Here is a 571-nt window from a genome sequence, read left to right on the forward strand (position 1 = left end):
TCGACCGACGGCGAGGCTAGGGCGAGGGCGGTGGCTGCCGCGGGGAAGACTCCATTGCTTGCCAGCGTGCTAGGAGCGGGGCCGACAGGCTGCTCGGGGTATGGCATCCCCGGGGGCCCACCCTGGAAATCTTCGCTCCTCAGCCGCTGCAGGTTATAAGGTCCCGCCGCGCGTAAGCGCTCAACTCCCCGACCCACGGACGTCGAGCCCATGGTGAGCTGACAGTTTCGTACGGGGAAAAGGGGTCCTCTGGCCCCACATCGATCGAGGGGGTTTAGATCCGCGGAGGCACGCACCGCGAGGCGAATCGCTGCTTTTCCCCAAGAGGTTAACCTTCAAACCACCGAGTAGGTTCGGGGCAGGGCCGACTGTCTGCACTGGGGTATTGCATCCCTGGTGGGGCGACCCTGGAAATCTCTGCCCCTTTCCACTCTTTCGGTTGGGCCTCTCGTCGGGGCGAGCGTAAGTCGGCAAGCAGACGTGGGAAGAGGCTTCTTACCGGTGACACTCCCTTCGTGAGAGAGGCAGGTACTCGCCCCGCACCCCGGTCCAAATCTGCTCGGTCCGGCCG

This window comes from Engystomops pustulosus, unplaced genomic scaffold, assembly GCF_040894005.1.
Source record: "Engystomops pustulosus unplaced genomic scaffold, aEngPut4.maternal MAT_SCAFFOLD_344, whole genome shotgun sequence".
Lineage (NCBI taxonomy): Eukaryota > Metazoa > Chordata > Amphibia > Anura > Leptodactylidae > Engystomops > Engystomops pustulosus.